Source organism: Chlamydotis macqueenii, chromosome 5, assembly GCF_036417535.1.
Source record: "Chlamydotis macqueenii isolate bChlMac1 chromosome 5, bChlMac1.mat, whole genome shotgun sequence".
NCBI lineage: Eukaryota > Metazoa > Chordata > Aves > Otidiformes > Otididae > Chlamydotis > Chlamydotis macqueenii.
This window is the reverse complement of record NC_141560.1, coordinates 24,313,239-24,334,221: the sequence shown is the minus strand read 5'-3', so window position 1 is coordinate 24,334,221 and position 20,983 is coordinate 24,313,239. Positions and strand designations below refer to the sequence as shown.

Below are 20,983 nucleotides of genomic sequence, written 5' to 3'. Positions count from 1 at the left end.
AAAACTCTGTCTTCAGTTTATACTAGATACCTGTGAGTCCCAGTGCTTATGTTTCGGTGAACCTTCTGGGGCTGGGAGGAGCGCGCACAGCGGTGGGCAGAGCAGGAGGTGCAGTTCATGCATGTGTTTCATATCAGTAGTTTCCATGGTTTGATTTAGGCACAGACATATGTTGACTAAATGGGATGGGGAGTGTGGATATGTTGGAGATGAGAAGCGTCAGAGAAAAACGTTTCATAAAATTATTAATTTAAAGCCATGAAGGGCCTATGAGATCATTCTAGCCTCTGACCTTCTATATATTATGAGCTGTACATTTTTACCCACTTATCCTTGAATTAAGTCAAACCCCCTGGGTGCATTTAACACATTTGTTCTCATTTTTATTTGAAAACGATGCTTGTGTATCTTAAAATAATTACACGTGGTTTATCTGGTGGGATATTCGTCACTAGCTCTTGATTAAAAAGAAGGGAAGCCTTATTTTTTGAATTGAAAGCCTTATTTATAAAGGGTCATAGCCACAGAAAGCTGTTGTGGTTGGAGTGGTTCTGCTGGAAACTGGCACGTGGTGGGGGATGTTAACCAGCACACCATGTCCTGTGGCAGATGACTATCGGAGAGGTGCTTATACCCCGTTCTGCCTGTGTTTGCTTTCTGCATGATTATTACAGAGCGATGGCCTAGCTTGGCAGGAGGGGGAGGGTGCCTGTTGGGCTCAAGAGCTGCAGACGCTTTGTAACATTTCAGCTCTTTGTTCTGTCTGAATAGAGCAAATAAGGCGGTCAGGCTAATTTGAAAAGATGCTCGATTAGGCATGGAGTGTTTAATATTCTCACTCGGTCCCTGGCTGCTGTAGAGCCTCCATTTTGCTTTCCCAGAGCTCCAAATGGAGCCTGCTGCTTTCTCTCTGCAGAAGTCCTAGGCTACATGTGATATTTGATGACAGACGAGCTGAAACAGTGAATTTACACAAGCAGGTTCTCTGGTGAATCCTCCTGCAAAGTGCTTGTCTCCCCAGGAGGGCCTGTGAGCTACCGCAGGGTGTTGTGTCAATGGCTAGCGGGTAGCCAAGGAGTGTCCGTGAGAACTGTCAGCATCTGGCATCAAGCAAGCCAGAGGCAATGGTTTGTCAATTAATTGTAGTGAGCCCTGAGTGTGTTACCCCTTCCAGTTAAGTGGCTTTGCTGAATAAATAACGATTATCGCTCTCTGAGTTTTCAGCGACCTCTGCAGTTTTTGCAGTAGGTAAATAGCTTGCTTAATTTGGTGCACGTTGCCATTGGGGATTGAAAATGCCAGGCCAGTCACCTCTTCTGACCACTGGGAAGCCCTGCTTCCAGCCACGGTGGTTGTCGGTCTTCCTGCACTCCCTATTCCCGACTCAGCCACGAGCTCGTGCTACAGCTTCTGTCACTTAAACCTTCCTGTGCCTCTCCAAAATCAGGAATAACCGTTGCTTTACAGGAGAGGTGTGTAATGTTTAATGTTTGCTTTGAGATCCTTAGGAGTATCTAGGAGCAGCTCTCTATCTAGGTAAAAATGCTTACGATACGTATACTAGTGAATATGTAAGAGTCTGTTGGTTTTGTAAGACAAAGAAAGCTTATTGTTTTGCACAGCAAGCATCCTTCTTCAGCTGCTCTTTCTGTTTCATTTATAAAAAACATGTTGAAGTACATCATATTTCATATTGAAGTACATATATTTGAGTGGGTCTGGTAGAGGAGGAAAAAAAATAAATTTTGAAATAGATTTATTTTTCCTGATAATTAAGCAATAAAATTTGCCAGGTGCTTGAGTACAGCTTTCAAATGTCACAGTCATTGCCACCAGTGAAGCAAATAGTTTTCAGTAAGGGCAATATATATGTTACTCTATATGTCCTAGTGGCCGAGTCCTTAATGGAAGATGTTTTCACTGTCTATTTTTAGTGATAGGGAAGTTTTGATCAGTTCTGGTAATTTCCCAGTAGTCTGTTCTATCCAGAGCACTTTGCAGTGCTGTTGTATTGCCTCTAGCATTGCTGATTTTGCCTATTGCAAATAACTCAATTATTGCTCCAAATACTGTTTGTTTGCTTTGTTTTGTCTTTTTTTTTTTTTTTTAATTAAACACAAATATGCATACTAGGTCACCTAAGACAGTCCTTGTATATAGCACCCCTCAAAAACTCCTAGATGCACTTAGCTGGCATTTTCCATTAGCCACTCAGTGTGTTGAAAAATACAAGCATTTCAAATGGCTGTGTGTGCACATGCATGCACAAACAGGCTTGTGCACCAAGAAGAACTTTTTGGTCTTTATTTTAAATAGTCATATCTGCAAATGTTGGCAGCCCTGTTATTTCTCTTGTATAAGTAAGCCCTATCTAATCATTTTGAGCAAATTTAATAATTATGTGTAATGACTGAATTAGGGCTATAATTTAAGGAAAAAAAGAGTTGATTCCTTGAAATGTTTGTCTTATCATTTAATTGAAAAGTAACTTCTTTCCCCCTTCTACATAGGCTAAATGAGCCCTATGTACTGTCTCAGCCTCTTTGAAGTTAAGTGTCCTGTAGATACTCCACTTGTTAATACTGGGAAAGAAAGCAGAGTGAGTTAGAGGAGGTTAGCAGGATTTTTTTTGTTTTCTTTTTTTTGGCATTGCTATTCTCTAAGTGGGCAGCTATGACTGTAGCTGCATTGTCAGAGTTTAGGACCATCTGGAGCTTTGCTTAATGGTGACCTTTTGAAAATTGTTTAGATTTCTGAGTTTGGACACCTAGTCTTTTAAAAACCTTTGGACTATGCCTGTTCCTCTGTAGTGTTAACTTATACTACTGTTTTCATAAAATACATATGTAATAATTGTTTAAACTTAACTGGCAGGTGCTCTGATCTTTTTGATTAGAACTGCAAAGAATTTTAATCTAATTCTATGGTACTATCTGGGTACACATATTGCTTATTGGGAAAGGCTGGGGTTTTACTCACCAGTATTATAAAAAAAGTATGACATTTCTTTACCTTCTTCTTGCTAGGAAGATCGCATAATTGCTAATTATAGGGGAGAGACCTGAAAAATCCTTTCTCACCTTCCTGCTGAGCCCACTCTGGATGCTGGCCTGGGCACCCAGACCTGACCAGAGCAACGTCATGGGCGAACATATGCACAGCCCTGAGAGAGGTGTAGCTGCTTGAATGGATGTGAGTGTTCTTTCTGCTGAGCAGATCATAGATGTTTGACTCTGAACAGCACTGTCCTCTCAGAGGGAGAATTTTCTTCTTTCATTGCCCCATTACTTGTGTTGTGCTCAAGTACTTTCCTGTTTTCATTATGTGCTCTGCTCCCTGCCTGTACCAAGGATTCTGGCAATGCTTCCTCCCATTCAGCTTGGAGTCGTCCTTCAAAAGTCATCCCATGAGTTATCTCCCTTTTCTGCCATGCTACTTTGCCTCCGCTGTTCACTTTCACACACTACTCTTGTCCTATAAAATCAGAGCTTCCATCTGTTTTATTATTCGGTGCGGTCAAGTTAGCAAAACCTGAAATAAAACCACAAAATGCAGTGCTGTCTTCCCAGAGGGAAGTGATGACATGCATGTTCACACTGCTGCACAAGTTTCTCAGCCTTCCAGAAGAGGCTCCAAAGAAACTTGTCATTTCTTAGCAGCTGTGGCTTTTATTATATGATGTTACCCAGGGACAGGCTTGAACCTTCACCTCAGGATTTCTTTGAAGTTCTTAACTTTTACTGGAGATCTTGTCCCCTGATGACCAGGATGCTTGTTACTGGAAGCCATTTGGTCCAGTTTGTCCAGCTGCCCTGCTAGTAGCTGACCTAGTACAGCTCAGTTTGACAGTGTTCATTAGACCTTTGTGGACCTAAGAAAGATTTATGGGATGGAAATGAGATTGGAAACCCTACAGAGGCACACAGTAAGTAGCATTATTAGTTGTCCTCCATCTGTGGCTGCTTGGAGCACTGTGAAGACTTTGGTGACTTAAGGAGGGGCTCTGACAATGAGCAGGCTGATGCATGAATCACTGTAGTGTCACCAGCAATAAGGCCAAGGACTGTCCTTCTCTGCCCACTGCTCCTGTGAACCTCTAGCTGTCCTCTAGATACAGCCAAGTCACAAAGTCATAGCTGACCACTTTTTTTAGTTTTGTAGTATTATTTAGGGAGGAAAAGCAAATAGAAAAAGATTATACGGCTTGTCTGTTGTCATATGTGTCTTCAGCCAAGGCAGGAATAGAAGACACATTTCCTAGCTCCCAGTCCTAGGCTTTAGAGGAAGGCCATAGTTGTACAAACTACTTAGACTTCAGTTGGGACGATGGTGTGCTCTATTGCATTAATCACTGTTCCTTTAAAGAATCTCTGAATTTTTTAAACTGATCTCAACTGTTCACTAACTTCAGTGACCTTTAGCTCACTGATAAACACTGCTGAGATTAAAATGCAGGTAAAAAAGGTGGTGGTGAGGAGGGAGAGGTGGTGAGAGGCCAAGGGCAGAAGGAGGGCCCTATTTGGCCACAGACTTCACAAATAAGTGTGGGGGAATGACATGTAACAAATGGCCAAAGCTTCACTTGAAAATCATCTTCCTATAGACAGGTGGATATTGGGAAGGAGGCTGCTGAGGGAGGAGGAAGAACAACCTGCTAAGCTTGGCAGTCAAGACTGTGTGAGCTGGTGTTTACTTACCAGCTCCCTGTGGGTGGAGGTGTGGGACAGCGCCTCAGACAGACGGTATCCTCATCTTGTTTAACCTGCTGCTGCTCTCTCCATCTCCTGGTAAAAGGCAGGTTGCACCTCAGTTTACATTTAGGCCCAGGCCAAACTGGATGTCATGGACAGCACAACGATGGCTGTGTATTAAAAGAGGGTAGAAGGAGGTGAAAATTGGGCGTGAGCTTTGTCATCCTTTCTGTTCTGAAACAAATCCCCCACCATTCCCAGTAAGGAGCTAAGACATTCCGGAGCCTTAGCATGATAACATGCTAGCAGGTGGGGGGAAAAAAAAAAAGGATATCCTACAATAAACAAGCCCAACTTAAAGGTGCGGACAGGCACATCCCTGGAATCTCAGAAAACTTGTACTGCTGAGTCATCTGAAGCGGAAGAAAAACCTGGATGAGGGTAGGGCCTCTGAAGCTGGTGGAAGAGGTTAAGGCCTCGCCTCCTGGGCCAGGTCTGTTCTGCTTCACCTACTGCAGTGGTTGCAATGCCATGCAGTTGTGTATTTATTCTAGCTGGCAGCACCATGTAATTGCATTTGTGTTCAGTGAGTATCAGTGTTTCCAACGTGTTTTTCTGAAAGGTCATCTCATGCCAGAAGAGACTTAATGCCATGGTCGTCTTAGGTCTATTGATTCTTTCTTGATGCTTCTTAGCCTTTCAGTAGAAGAATATGGAAAGCCAATCCTGCCTCTTTCCCTCAGATAACAGTAATGTGGCATGCACTTGTGATGGTGTTTACCTCAGATTCCTAGTTGCTTTTGATCTGCTGACTGCAAGAGATGAACAATCTGTACATTTTGATGGTGAGGTTGATTCACTCAGAAAAATGCTGGCTTTGATTCTTATCCCATATTATTAAAAAACAAAACAAAACAAAAAAACCAACACCCCCCCCCCCCAAAAAAAAAAACCCACCACCAAAAAAACCCCCAAAAAACACCAACCCTTTTGTTTGTTAGTGTCTCCTTGTGGCTTCCTTCTGTCTGATATTACGAGACATCCACACTTCTTAGATAGTGAATGCCTGGTAGTTCCCTAGTTCCCCTGCTTCCTGAATTGCACAGCTTCTATTATTGATCTCCCATAGTGATTCACTGAATGCACTTAAAGTTAATTTGCTAGGGTGTGCTTTGCATGGTCCTGAAATGGCTCTGCACAGCTGGGAGACTCTCCAACATCCCACAAAGTGAAGGCAATGAAAAGGCTGATACTACTCAAAAGTACTAAAAGAGAAGTCTCTGTAAGGATGATTAGGAAGTCGAGGAGTACAGGAGGTGTGAGCTGCTTTATTCTCTGGTTAGTTCATCTGAACTGTCCTGTCTATTTCTAGAGCCACATCAATCTAAAATGGTCTCACTGAGGAGGACTTCACTTAGTAGCAGGGGAAAAAAAAAAACAGAGCTGTGATTAATTATCTCTTTTTTTTTTTTTTTTTTTTTTTTTTTTTTTCCCCCCCTCCCTTTGCCTTTCTTTCCTGCCAGCATCCATCAACAGTTCCAAAAAAGGGGAAGATTGAAACGGAAGCTACTGAAAAATAAGGTGGACAAGTTTACACTGCACAGTGCACATGTTTGCATGTTCACCCCCCACACCCTTTCCCAATTTCCCTGCACAATTAGCAGAGAGATTAAAACTAGGAGATCTTTCTCTCACCAGCCTCACTGCAGCATGATCCTGAAATAGCTGCTGAGATCACCCTATTTTGAAGTGATCCTAGGGGATGCAAAATCAAGCAGGGGCTGCAGAAAGTAAGCTATACTTCAAGCTTGTACCAAAACTGTGTGGTTGTCTTCATGCTCCTGTAGAAGCTCCTGCCTTGCAGGCATGTTCAAAACCATTCCTAAAAGAACGGTAATTTCTGGGAATGTGACTGGCACATTTACTTCTTCTATTTACTTAAAGTAGAAGAATAAAGGAAAGAGATGCATAGAAAAGATTGAAGAGAATAAGGTGTGATTTTACTTAAATCTGTGTTTATAGGATGCTCAAGAACAGAGACTGGGGTGCTGAGGACATGAACTTGTGCCTCAGTAAAGCCTCAGCAGCAATTTCAGTAATATTTTGCTGTTGGACCAATAACAATCCAAATTGGATGAATTCAGTACTTGCAGAAATGAAGAGCTTGTAATATTAACTGCAGATGGGGAAGCATAGGCAGGCTTTCATGCTCAGGCATATGCTCATATGCTGTTTCCCCACCTCTCTCACAGTTTTCTGGGCTCCTGCATACCGTACTATGCTACTGTATCTTGTTCCTGATGTATTGCTGCTACTCTGGAGTCAGTTAAGGATGCTCTGATTGCCAACCTGCCAATGTATCTGAACCCCAGTCTCATCCCTACCTTGTCTTCCAGTTCCATAGCTACACTTGCTTGTCTGAGAAAGATTGCTAGCAAACTTCCTAGCAAGCCAGAGAAGGCAAATGACTTGGGGTAATCTAAAGAGTATTTTCTCTCCTGACTTGGCTGGTGCCACTGCACTTATTTAGTTTCTGTCCCGTGTCAGATTTTCTGTGTAATCAGTGTCACTCCTGCATTTGGATGTTGAGCTGAATGTCTTTGAAGAGAGGTTTTCCAGTCTTGCAGTGTGTTCCATGTAGTGTCAGGTTATGGTGGCAGAAATTGGTACTGATGGTGCTGGCAAGGTGTCTTCTGACAGAGATCTCAAATGTTATAATACTGTACTGGGACATGTAGAGCACCCAGTACCCTTCATCATCCTTCCCTGATTTTGTAATAGCCTGCTGTGTGCTGGCAGGTCACGTCCAAGCACTGTGAACCACAGAGCAGAGACTGAATTTTTTCATTCAGGAATGCTTCAGTTTGGAGTGTTGTGAATAAAGGCAGGAGACTAACAGTGATTCTGGCAGGGCTGGGTTTACATACAGAGAAGATAGCCACTTGATTTGAATGGCAGCTTCTCATGGAAACTTGTGACTCCTGTCACTGAGGAATAATAAAACAAAATGTTGGGCATTCATTCACTATTACAAATCTTAAGGTGACCAGGTAATCACTTGTGAAAAGAATTGCACACTTTCAATATCTGAAACTGGAAACAGTCTTTGGTTGGCATGTAGTTGTCTTGCACATCTTGGGTTATGATTAAGACATTCTCAAGACAAACCTCCCTTGATTTGTGAGGCAGGGATGCATCATATGAGACATATTTCTATCATACGAGTGATATTTCTATAATAATGTATCTTTGAAATGCTGTGATTCAAGTGTTGATGAGCCTTCTGATTGTTTCTCTTCTGAGTTATGTTGTATCTCAAACTTTCTACCTGGAAGTGCTATCTGAGTTCACCAGAGTTCACTGGTTCTGTGTGTTGGGTTTTATGGACAGAACTGGTCTGGAATTGAGCATAGGGTTTCAATGGAAGAAAAATTCATCATCTGCTATGAAATGCAAAGGAATGACACCCTGCACAGCAAGTCTGAGTTGAAAACAGTGGGAGGATAGAACTAAAATTTATTTCCCCTGTTCTTACTGTCCCTTAGACATCCATTTATGGATCACTGTAGGACCTGGAATGCTAGGCTACATGGACCTGGGATCTGATAGATCTCTCGAAGCTGAGCATAGGCAGCAGCATAGATAGTCCCATCCTTCCAACTGGTGCATGTCAGCAGTCAGCTGAACAGACATTCTCCTTGCTTCACTGCTGATGTACTCAGCCAGCAGTGCAGCTGATGCACTTCTTTTTTAGAAGATTGGTGGGTGCTCTGCTGAAACTTCGGAAAGCAAAGCACTATGCACTCCAGTAAACCCTCTTTTAAAGCCCTAACTGTGAGATGAGGCATATAGAAGTTTCTTATTTGTTTTTTTAAAGAGTACAGAGTGAATACTGATTGAGGAAAAATTAGCTTGTAGAGGCAGGGGTCTTGTGTTGTTACATCTGTGTTAGCTTTGTGTATATGTTTTCAGGGGCTTTTTTCCTCTCAAGTTAAACAAAGAGGTGGGATCTGAAATCTATTTCATGATTGTATGTTTATGAAATTTGTTGTTAATTGGTTTTATGTTTTATTTGTATTGCTTTATTTCCTGTTGGCTCCAGTCATGTGCTCTATCCCCTGTGCTTTGCTCTGCACACAGAACGGTGCCAACAGCTTACCCCAAAAGAGCCTAAGCTCAGTGACTATGTAGTAGGAGAGAAATGAGTTCATTAGACCCACAAGCTTTCACAATGCTGTTCTTTTTGATTCTACAACTGAAAGCCATCAAGGGTTGGAATATACACCACAAGCTAATCTCCAGTCTGATTTCATGTAAAGCCACAGCTGCTTAATGTTCATAATTATAAGGTGGAGCAGAACCTTCTCACTTGGCAGTACTTGCTGTGCAGTGCCACTTTGCCTGCTTGAGAGTGACTAGAATAGCTTCAGGAAAAGTGTCTCCTGAGTCTCTGGTTAACCAGTGGCCCTTTTCACACTGCGTAACTTATCCTTGACTGAACGGAACCTCCCTCTTTGGCCAATTCTGTTTCAGGGAAGCAAGGAGATATCAACTGCAACTGTATGAAAGTAAGCATTGGTCGATTACTTGAAACTAAAAATCTAAATCTAAAAATACCTCCCTTGTGTTGGGCTAGGATTTCCCATTTTGCTCAAGACTAGTGATCAGTCTGCTGGCATAGACAGTCCAATGGCTCAAACTCCCCTTCACAGGGTGTTTTCTAACAGATTGTTAAAGAACAGCTTTTAAAACCAAGGCTGTTCCTTCAAAGACACTGGGACATTTCACTGAGCAGCACAAGGTGCTTGGCTCTGATATACATCCCAATCTTTGCCCTGCTATGCTGGCACAGGAAAAAACCCGATGTAGTTGAAATAATTAATGGGTGCTCTTTTATTGAACTGTAACTTTCTAATTAAATCCTTGCTTGAAGTGTGTTTGGTGTAACCTGTGCATTTATGGAATCTTCTGGATTTACTTCCCTGCTGCTTGCCCAGTATAGCAGCTCAGATGGCTCAAAGGCACCAGTGCTCCTTCTGACTATGGCAGCAAAAGCCTGAGCAGCCAAACACTTCATAACTTGTGTATCAAGGGGTTTTTCTCAGCTCTGCTATTCTGGCACTGCCCCTAGATTTTCGTCCTCTTGAGAAGGAGCTTTCCAGCTCTTCTTCTCGGAGACCAGTAGGCAGAAGCAGATCAGGGTGCACAGGCTGCCATGCAAGGTTAGGCAGGAGGAGAGCCTGGCTTCCAGCATCTTGCATGCTGGAATCTTACATGTTGATGTGGCAGGGAAGAAACAAGTTTTTGCACAGTGGGAATGCAGAGAGGGAGGACAAGCTGCTTCATGCAGGGCTGCGTGATTTGCTGGAGAGAGTAACTACATGAAATAGTGGCAGCTCTGAATATTTTTGTGGGGGTGGTATTACTGGTGACACCAGAGAAGGGGTTAATTGCTCACTGTGTCTGTCAGAGCTGGGGAGGGGGAAAGGGTGAGGAGGAGAAAGCTTCAGTTCTGTGAAAGTGGCTTTCTGCTTTGAGGCGGCAACAGTGATATTTCATGTCTTGTTTGGTGTCTCCTGCTTTTAAATGTCAGTCTCTGCAGCTGGCCTTATCTCCTGTAGCACATTTCAATTAGGTATTCCAAATCATGCTCTGTTCTTCCAGGACAAATATGCCAGAGGTGATATTTACTGTTGCAGCAGCATTTTAAACACTCCCTGCTTTCTTGTATTTTTTTTAAACCAAGTGAATGGCAGTTGCTTCCTTAATAAGAATTGTATTATTGATAATAATTTAATAATAATAGGAGAGAGAAGAATTCTGGGGCCAGCACTGACAGCCAAGTGATTTTAATTAAGTGGTTTTCTTTTCTTGTGCTTTAGTTCAGTTCTGAAGGCTATTAAGGCTACCTCTTCACTGAAGCACTCCAATACCTTGTGTTTTTCATGGCAGTGTAAATGTTAATGTGTGTTTCCAGCCTTGTGCAGAGGCTACTTGGGTGACAAAGTTGATAAGACAGATATAACTAAGCTCTGCTCTCTGATGCAGTAACACAGACCTCTCCCTTTGAAATCAGGGAATGAAGAAATGGAGTTAAGTAGAGATGGAGGTACGGAATTTTTGGGCACCTAGGAGCCAGGATGTGAAGATGCAGGAAGGCAACAGTGAACACTGGTGTGTCTATTTAAAACCTTGTAGCAGGGCCTGTGCTAAGGATGTTATGCTTCCAAAGTGGATTCCCATGGGTGTTTTTAGTAACTTAAGGACTCTGAAGCATCAGGACACAGGGCACACTGAAGTGCAGCCCTGCAGGATCACAGAGACCTGCTCAGTCCTGTCCTTTCTCCTTTTGGCAGGGCTTCAGGGCTTTGTGTCACTGATGTTTGTTCTTCTGCTGCCCTCAAGGTCACTCTGCTCTAAAGGAAGAGTGCCTTGGAAAAAACAGGCAGCAGCTTCACTTTTGGTAACAGTCTGCATGAAACTGTATCTTAATTTTATTCTCTGGTCTAAGAAGATGCGGCCTTTCAATACTTAAAGAGGGCTTACAAGAAAGATGGGGACAGACCTTCTAGTAGGGCCTGTTGCAACTGGACAAGGGTGATTGTTTTAAACTACAATAGAGTAGATTTAGCCTAGTTATAAGGAAGACATTTTCTACGATGATGGTGGTGGAACACTGGAACAGATTGCCCAGAGAGGTGGTATCCCATCCCTGGAAACATTCAAGGCCAGGTTGGACGGGGCTCTCAGCAACCTGATCTGGTTGGAGATGTCCCTGCTCCTTGCAGGGAGGTTGGACTAGATGACCTTTAAAGGTCCCTTCCAACCCAAACTATTCTATGAAGATATTTAAATATTTTAGAGCTTAGTAGTTGCACTCTATAGTATTATACTTGTAATACTCACCAAGATGTTTTTCCAAATACAAGAACTTGGCCTACAAGATGCATCCTGAGTACTCATGCTGTGCACCTGCTAAACTGAAGTTCTTCTAAAGTGTCAAAGTCCTAGAGCTTCCTCATAGAAAACTGTAGAACCTGCCAAGTCGTGTTTTCATAGCTTGACAAACTGGGAAATGACAGAGTAGGCTCTCATAACATGAGGCATTGGGCAACCATAGTCCTGGGCAGCTGATAGTTTGTTTGCCTCCCTACACTGCTCTTTGGGCGTGTAGAGGAAAGTAGTGAGGTCATGATTTGGAGCATGCTGAAGTCAAGCTACAGGGGCTGAACAGAAACTGTTGTACGGTAATAGCAGCTCAGTGTGTGGGAGCTGTTTTGGCAACTCTCAAACTTTCTAACTGGATCCAAATTGAGCAAGGAGAGCGGGAGGAAACAGAGCAGGCCTGTGTTATCTGTGATGGTGCTCTCTCTAAGCAGAGCAGATGCACATTTGTGCCAGTTAGAATGTCTTTTCACCATCCTGGTCAAATGCTGTGCATAGTGTGTCTTCAGTGCTGTATTGAATTTTTAAACAGGCCTCAATGATACAGATTTCCCAATTGAATAATTCTTATTTATACAAAGACTATTTTATAATTTCCTGAGAAATGTTAAATAGGTATTTAAGTTAAATGTGAATCCTACATTGGTGACTCCTGTGGTTATTTCACCTGAGTAAGAATCCTGAATGTGGTTTATCATGTTTAACTGGCAGTGTAATGTTTTGCTTTCATTGCATATGTTCTGCCACAAACCTCTTTAGGGTTTAGTGGCTAGGTGGCTGACTGATCTGTTCAGCTTCTCTAGATGCTGTGTTCTGCCATCTTCAGGTTAAATTGCTTTTATCCCTTGCTCTGTCCTACTGAAGACTCAAAGAAATAATTTGTTTTGTTCATACTTGGTAAAGGGAGAGAGAGACAGCATGAGAAAGGGCTAGAGCAGCAGAACTAAACTCTGCCACTGCTGGTCTGAGACGATTTGTTATGCTTTAGGTTTCTGCCTTTGTAAAAAAAAAAAAAAAGATAATGCTGCTGCTTTCTTTTGTAAAATGCCATGAGGACTTTGGATGCAGAAAAACAGACAAATCAGTATTTGCATTTGTTTCTGTTGGCAGGTATATTTTCTGCAAAAAAAAAAAAAAGCAAGCTGTAAATAAACATAAATAAACTGGCTGTGCTGAGTATCTTAACTGCTGCTCTCGCTGTTAATTCAGGTTGACTTCATAGTCTAGCAGCCGCTGCATTTTCCAGCTAGTTGTAGACTGGGTTTTCAAACAAGCAGTGATGATAAAACAGAACTGCTCATTATTTGCATAGCTCCTGCCTGCTTTTTTTCAGTCTCTTTGTTCAAATCTCAGTCCTAGTTTGTAAAACATGAACAGAGTTTGGAGGGGGGAAAAAACATAATTACACTTCACATCTGCCGTTTCTCCTGACGTGGAGCTGTGCTTGCTAAACTCCACTGAAGGTGGCTCACTTTATTCCAGAGCTTTTCAGATCTACTCATGAGTTTATTTTCTCGTTTTCTGATGGAAACCTTTTGTGCTGGTAGAAGGTACTGCTCATGATCTTCCTGAAGATGCTGGTCACTCCTCGTCTACCAAACTGAGTAGATCCTGGCACAGTAAATACCTCTGCAGCTTTCCAAAGAAGGGCCAATCTGCTCTGCACCATGACTTGTTGAACTCTGTACTCTTAACCTGCAGTGATTCCAGCATTACAAGAGCAAATTGTGCAGCATTAATTAGCAAACCAAAATCCCAGCTGTTTGCTGCAAAGGAAAATAAAGCTGTCTCTCTGACAGGGCTTTATTAGAAGTAGGAAGTGGTTCAGGCTCTGCTACTGGCCTCTGGGATTATTGTAGAGAAACTGCTTTCCCTTTCTGGGCTTCAGAAATAATATTTCCTATCTCTCAGTGAGATTATTAATCAGAATTTGTGACTATGTGCACAAAAGAGTTCAAGATTGGATAAGGCGTGCAATATGTTTGTGCTTAAATTTGTTCAGTGGAATCCTTCACAGCTTTTTGCAAAAGCAGAAATGTAATCTCCAGTGCCTTGCACCAGCTTAAATTTTCAATAAAGCTTTCCTAACTCTTCAAATTGCCTTTGTTTCAAGAGGATTTAGGGCTTTTTTTTTCTCTTCCTGTCCTTCATTGTTGAATAACTAACTTGCAGGACCTTGCACAGCTTTGCTGCAGTAGTGGGTAATGTGTCAGCCAAGGGGATGTGGGAGAAAGTGTGCGACTAAGAAAGTAGAAAAGAAAAGTTTGAGAGGGGCATTTTGGGCTAGCAAGCATTTCCAGAGGTTAGCTTTGTTTTGGACAAGTCTCTGAAGATTTGGGTCCATTACTGAACAGATACAGATGTTTTTAGTTGGATTATTATGCAGGAAATCACATTAACTAACTCTTCTATTGCAATTTTATTATTATTTTTTTTTTTTTTGCTGGTTATCTCAGCAAAGTAGTGCAGGAATTAGGACACCTCATTGTTATCCAGAGAGCTTGAAAGGTTTGAAGCCAAACACATCCTCAGAGATGCTGAACTCCCTTAATTCCTGTTGCACACCTCTGCAAGCACAGAAATAAAATTACTGCAAGTAAGCAGGAAACTAGCTTTGGTTTTAGTGTAAAACTAGAAACTCAGAAGGAATTGAGGTTGCTAGCCACCTCACTGGATCTTACTTTAGATTGAGGTTTTGTATTAGGGCAGGAATAGTAGTATATGATCTTTGTTCGAAGAGATCAAAGGCCAGAAGTTACTGGCCACTTTCAGATGTATGTGGTTTTGCTCCTATAAGAGAGACTGGAAGCCCGGCCTCAGCGATATTGGAAAATGTATGTCCTTTCCTGTAATTTGAAAGGAAATGATGCAGTGTTGTCTACAAGCGCCATTTGGGAGAGATGCAATGACTGACCGTGCTGCAGGGGTGTGGGAAGAGCATGAATATGAAGTGTCAGGGAAGTACGAGCAGCGAGGAGATACAAACATGCCAAGCTGAGCGATTAGTATCACCCGTTATACTTTTTTGCCTCTGCTCTTTATCTTTGTTCAACTTATTGCTAATTTTCTGAGAAATAGTGCTCCCAGAACTTGCTGCAAGAAACTGCTCTTTATTTTCACCAAATTAACTTTTGCCCACAAATGAACCTAAGAGCAAGACAGAACCCAGAGATGGTTCTGAACCAGAATTGATCCATCAGCCTCTTTCAGCATGTCAGAAGTTCACATGTAACAGCTGTTAAAGTTTAATATGGGGCAAAGCAGTAGTTCCAGCATCAATAAGAACATTTTCAGGAACTTGAGCCAATGGCAGTTGAGATTTTAGGGAAACTTATTTTACAGTGGAAAAAAGTGAAAATATTCACTGTTGACCTAATATGTTGGGGGTTTTTTTTTTTTTTTTTTTTTGGTCAAAAAAGCTAGAGAAACTTTTTTTTCATAGAAAATCTGAATTCATTCCCTCAAAAATAAATGTTTTGACTAAATGTGGTTACTGCAGCATAGACATAACATGAGAGTACCTCTGTAGCAGCAGCTGTTCTTTTGCTTCTGATATTGGTGCGCTCTGACAGCCAGACAGCCATCCCACTGCCTCGTGCCCAGTAACTCCCAGTCCTCACTCGCTTTATAGCCTGGAGGAGAGACTGTGATGTATCATGAAATGTATGCTTTGGAAGTCTGTCCTGAAGACTGAATTTTTAAGGATCTGATTTTCAGTTATTTCCTCTGGCAGCAATTGGTAATATAAACGTGTCAGTATTATAATTTTTGCTGAAAAGTCATTTTCTGCAGCTTAAAACTTCTATTTTCTGACAGGCTGTATGTGCACCATTATGGTATTATCCTAAGTCCACGTTACTTCACCTGCTCTTATGTGTGCTCCAGCTCGATCTAGTAACTCTGCAAGATAATTAACCACTAACTGAATGTGAAAGTGTGAAAATTACCTTTCAGGAATGCTTAGGAATATTAATCTGAAGAGATGTGGTTATTTAGAACTTGCTTAGTGTGGTCCCTAGTAGTATCTGGGTTACTTTGTGCAGACATATATGACTGCTAGGCCAAGGTCACAGAGATTTGATTCACACAAGGAGACAGAAGCAGGTAGTTTCTGCAAATTATGAACGTGATACAAAAAACTTCTTTAAAAAAAAAAAAACGTGAAAACCCCCCAAAAAACCAAACAAACCCCAAAAGACAAAAATCCCCAAGCCCCCCAAAACAAACACCCCCTCCCACCCCCCAAAAAAACAACCAAAAAACCCAAAACAACTAAAAACCCCAAACCATATATATCTATTCACTTACCTGTGACTACATAGAGCACTTGATGAATCAGTCCCTTTGAGTGGAGTTGCTCTTTCTCTCTACGCTTATCTCTGCTGGCTGTTAAATCAACCTTACACATATTTTCTCTGTCATCAAACAGAACACTATAATTGGGACTTCAGGATTTCTGCTGGGAATTATGTTTAGAGGGAAATGTTTGAGCATTTCTACATGTGTAAATATTTTTAAGCGGAGGTAGAGTGATTAGGAACAGAAATGTTGTAATCATCCTCTCTGCTTACTGGGTCCTGCAGTGGTGAGAGCAGCCCTCCTCAGCAATGCAGGTGGGTAACATGGTACCTGGGAGATCCTGGTCTATAATTCATATGACGTTATGATCGGCTCAGGCAGGCACCTCTCAGGTTCTCTTCACATCTCCTCTCTTCACTTCTGTTGGCCAGGCTGGGCCCAGACAGCTGCCTGGGAGGCCAGGGGGTGAGGGCTGCAAGGCCCACAAGGCTCACGCCTCCACTTCTCTGCCCCTGCTTCTGCTTCTTGACTTGTCTCTTTTTTTATTATTTTTTTTCCCCTTCTTAAATATGTTACCATGGAGGCATTATCACTGTTCCCAATTGGCTTGGCCCTGGCCAGCAGCGGGTCTACCCTAGACCTGGCCACGTCCACCAGACAAAGGGGAAACTTCTAGCAGCTTCTTGCAGAAGCTGCCACTGTAGTTGCCCGCACTAAACAAAACCAGGACAAGTTGGCAGACCCTCCCAGGGCAGTAAAAAAGCTAAATATATTAACTTCGGTGCTACTTGTCGTTATCTTTCTGTGATCTCACTTTGCATAGTAATTAACAGGAAGAGCCTTCCCTTTAAGACTAGAAATAACACAGAGCCAAAACAGGCATGCTGCTGGTGCCCTGACATTCTAATTTGTCTATGGAGGAACATACAATAAATGTCAGTAGCAAAGGTAATGTTCATGAAGGAAAAATGTCAGTTTTCAATTTGGCATGAAGACCATCGGATGTGGTACTTCTTGGACTACTTTCAAAACTAATATATTAGTAATGATACCACAATTTACATATAAAAGGGGAGCTAAAGATGGAGGTTCTCACTCCAACCAGCACATCTCTATGGAGTCGTACTTTTCTTACTTGTTATTTTTCTTACTTCTGTAATCTGCTGAAGTGCCTAGTCTTATTTTGCATGCTGCTGTGCCTCTGGGGTTTCATGTTACTCTGTGGCAGTGAGTTCCATAGGTTGTTAAGCATTATATAAAAAGATCCTAGTTTTCTTTCTCCTAATATGTGGAGGTGTGATGAATATGTGCTATATAATGTTTCATTGTTTCTTGTGCCTCTACCTTATCCTTTTTTTTTTTTCCCTTATTCTCCAAAGTATGTTTTCTATTTCTGCTGGTACCTTTTAAAATTGAGTGACCAGATACTGAACATAATCTGCAGAAAAAATATTCTGTCAATTAATGGGATTATGGTGGTAATGTGCATATGTGGCACTGCATGTGCATGGGACTGTTGTCCCTTGTCCTGTATGAAGGATTTTTAACACTTCTTCAGGGACAGTGTGAGTGGACTACATCAGTATTAATTTATTCAGCCAGCAGCATAAAAGATACAGTATCACAGAGAGTTAGATGTTTTAGTATCAGAAGACCTGAGTATCAAAAAAAATGTTGGGGGGGGGAATAATAAAAATAAAAATAATAAAAAAAAAGAAAATAAAATATAAGAAAAAATATGTCCCTGCTGGCACATATAAGAAAACCTGCCAGAATTTTCCTCACAGCCCTCGCGTTAGAAAAAATAGCACTGAGATGGAGGTCAGGACCATGGAGCATGGGCAGAGCTGTGTGTAAGAAGCCTTCACCTGGCCTTATAAAGTGTGAGATGGATCAGAAATACCATGAATGGATAACACAAGGAGAGATTGCTCACAGTGATCTTTTGTATTATTTTTGTCTGAAGTGCTTGTTCTCTCCTGAGTGATCATGGCCATATTGCTTCCATGATGAAGAGCCAGCCAAACAGCTCAGTGAGGTCCAAGCACCTGATGCGCATCTGCAGCAGAAATGGGTGAGAACTCAGGAAATGAACACACGCATGCACGTGCATACACGCACAGAGCTGCTATTTCGGTTTGCAATCAAGCAGTGCAGATTTGGTGTATTTTGCATTCCTGAGTTGTGTATTTCTTCCTAGAAAATGTCCACAGTACATTTATCCTGCTTTTAGGGCCGAGCCCAGGGTGCATGTTAAAACCCATTTATTTTGTGCTGTATTGTACTTTGACTCCTTGCACAGTCTGGTGCTCTGGGTTATGCACGTGTAGGGGCTTAACAGGTTATACAATTGATTTGTACACAGAAACTATAAGCGTATATGCACCCCCACAAACACAATGATTCCATATATAATTTTATGTAGCTTCACAATTTGATAACCTTTTTAAATAATCAATGTGTTTTATCTGCTAAATCACATTAAAGTATCCCAGCATATGCAGTATGAGACAGGCATACATAATTTATTGTAGGCTTGTTTTGTATAGTATGTAATCATATTAATTATTTATAACTTGCCTCTACCTACAGATGTGTATGCACTGAAGTTCCACTGCAGTGGAAGGCATTTAATATAGGAAATGCAATATTATTTGATTAATTCTTCCTATGAAGGACCAAGCTGCATCTAAGGATAGTCTTGCAGTTAAAGCACATTTTGGGACATGGAAAGATATGCCTTTTTTTCTGGCTATGCTGGAAGAGTCTGTTTATGATTGTGGACAAATCACTGTCTCCATATCTTCCTTCCTATGTGAATACTTTTCCTGACCTTCAGTAGCCCATAGGTAGTGCAAATTGTCTGAAACCAGATTAATGACTATTTTAAAGCACATAGAATATTCCAGTTGGAAGGTGCTGTTGAAAGGCAGATACCTTCAGAGAAAAAATAGGTTCACTTTTAGTCAACTCCTCCTAATCTGTCATGTGAGACTAGATAGTTTATTTCTTTTCTGCTCTCTAGAAGGTGGTATTTTTTAGAAAAGTTTTCATGCTCCAAGTGGGCAATATTTGAAACTATGGCTCTTTCTCTTGCAATCAAAATCCAGGAGAAATCAGCTTGCATAGATAGTGAAAAGAATGGAGGGAAAGCATAAATGATTAATAGCTGCATTTCTGTGGTAGGATTTAACGGCCTTTATTTAAGAAGGAGGAGCAGAGTGCAATTTATGTGGTAAAATAAGCAGTATCCTAAGACACATTGGGTGAAGATGATGCCAGCAGGAGGTTTTTGTATTAGTGATGAATTCAGCCATCAGGCAATTTCTTCCTTTTGTTAGAAAAACATAATTCTGGCAGGTTTTGCATTAGTATCTCAATCTGAAATGCGATTGTAATTGTATCGTAAAGGCACACACATCAGGTACAGGCTTCTAGTAAACGTGAAACCTTCAGCAGCACAGATTTCTGAGTTCCTAACTAGTATGTAGGCTGGGTTAAGAGTTCTGGTAAAAACTTCCAGTGGTTGTAATTAAAAGAAAATTTCAGCGGTCATAACAGATTTAGGTGTGGGCAGCATGGAGTGATGCTTATTGCTTGTGGAAGCTGGGAAGGAGAAACACCATGGCAGCCTTTTTTTTTTTTTTTTTTGAGGGAGAAGATTCAGCAGATGATTATGTACCTGAGATGAAGATAGTTTGGATAAACACTGTCTACCACTCTTTGAAACTCCCCTTCTCTTGTTGTTTTTGGAGTATTTGGTTATTGGTGATGTTATCACTCAGCTTTTCAAAATAAATGCCCCAATTAAAACTCAGCAGGAGCTGCGTGTGCTGAAATGCAGGAAACGGTAGCTGTCAGTCACTCAGCTAATGGCAGGCAGAAAGTGCACATACATGTTTGTTGCAGTGTTTAGCTTGTTATAAACTGCTTTATTCAACGCTCTGCAAATGTCTGGAGAGAATAACATAATGTCGGTAAGGAGAGAAAGTATTATCTACCCTTCTACAAAAAAACCCCTTTATAGCCTGCATATAACTCCTGCCACACTTTGCCTCACAGAAAAAAGTCCCAACATAACTACCTCTTCTCCCTCTTCCCTCATTTCTCCAAATTAACATAAGTTATCAATAGTTTGTGCTATAAAACTATAAAGCCTTAGCTGATGCTTATGTTTTATTGTTGCTTTTGATGGGGTGGAACTGCAAATAGTCACATGTACCACAATCCCTGCGCTGCTGTTATCAGGGAGATATTCCTGTTATGTAAGCAATGTCAGAAAATTGTCCATTTCAAGCCTGTGGAAGTTATTTCTACCCTCATAGTTGCCCTAAGTTTCCAAATGATCACAGTTTGTAGTGTAAGACAGTGATGAAATCTTTAGCAGTTACAGTTTTGTTAGTATATACGTTTCCCAGAATACTTGGAAAATACCAAGAATCAGCTTAACAGGAGAGAATAGAAACCTCTGTCAGGTCAGTCTCAGAAATAGATCTTTGAAACAAGAGAGTCCAGAAAAATCAGATGCACAAATGCTGAGACTTGGATTTATTTGGGATTATTTTGTTTGTGTAGTATGCGTCATGGTAATATCTGACTGCACTTTGCAATCCAAATACCCAGTTATTAATTTTCCTGGATTTTGTGAGTGTTTTGTCTCTGTTTTCCCCTCTTTTGTTTTGAGTAAGTTCTCTCATGGACACCAACTGCTTAGAGCTTGTGGCAGCATTTGAGTAGCTATGTATAAATGAGGTACAGATGTGTCATACTGGTCATTGAACTATGTGAAGATCTGGTAGGTCTTCCTGGCTTTTGGGCAGCAATTCAATATTCTTGAAATAACTTGGCTTTCTTTGCCTTGTTTGCCCTGTTTGTTATCCTTTTGACCTCAGGCGAAACATTTCTAAGGTATCCGTCAATGGAAGTGTCTCATGTGAAATGAGAAAAGAGCAGAACATACCTTTGAAACAGATGTACTCAAAAATATAAATTTGTTGATTTGACTGTGTTTTCCATGGCGTTCTTCCAGCTCTGCTTTTTGGATGATA

The 20,983-nt window shown here is 41.4% G+C and overlaps 1 protein-coding gene across 1 annotated transcript in view; it reads left to right on the top strand.

The window, feature by feature from the left end:
• Nucleotides 1–20,983, top strand: part of NRXN3 (neurexin 3) — a 1,051,320-nt gene that overhangs the window by 220,726 nt on the left and 809,611 nt on the right. The window lies entirely within an intron of this gene.